Raw genomic sequence first — 645 nt, forward strand, 5'->3', positions numbered from 1 at the left:
TTTAAAAAAAGAAGAAAACAATGGGCGATTTTTAAGCTTGATTAATTAATTAATTATTTTTTTTCTTTTTCTTCTTTCTTTTGTGGAATGTAAAGTTGGATTTTTCTTTTTTTTTTTAATATAAAAAAAATGATTGGTTATTTGGCGATTTTAGATACGATTATTTTAGAATTCACTGTTTTAGAGATATATTCTTATCTTATATGAAAGGATTAGCCTTTAGAATTTATATAAGTAAATGAGAAAATATTGTAAACTAATTTTTGAGAAAATGACAAATAGGTCTCTGGCTTTTTGTCTCGCGAATATTTTTGTTTCTGACCATTAAAAAATATTTTTAAATTATTGACCTTCACAAAACTTGAACGAATCAGTCCCTCCGTTCAAATGCCTCTGTCAGGAACTGATCTGTTCAAATTTTATGAAGGTTAGAGACTTAAAAGTATTTTTCAATGGTTAAAAGTAAAAATATCCGCATGACAAAAAGTCAGGACCTATTTGTCTTTTTCTCCTAATTTTTTTAGTTAATATGTATTTTTTACTTGTTAATTTTTATTCGTGTACTATTTTATTATTTTGATTTGTTAATTAATTAGAAAAAATAAGTACTCTAACAAAATAATGAGTTTTGTCAATAAATATTTC

The sequence above is a fragment of the Arachis ipaensis genome, chromosome B04 (genome assembly GCF_000816755.2).
Source record: "Arachis ipaensis cultivar K30076 chromosome B04, Araip1.1, whole genome shotgun sequence".
NCBI classification, from domain to species: Eukaryota; Viridiplantae; Streptophyta; class Magnoliopsida; order Fabales; family Fabaceae; genus Arachis; species Arachis ipaensis.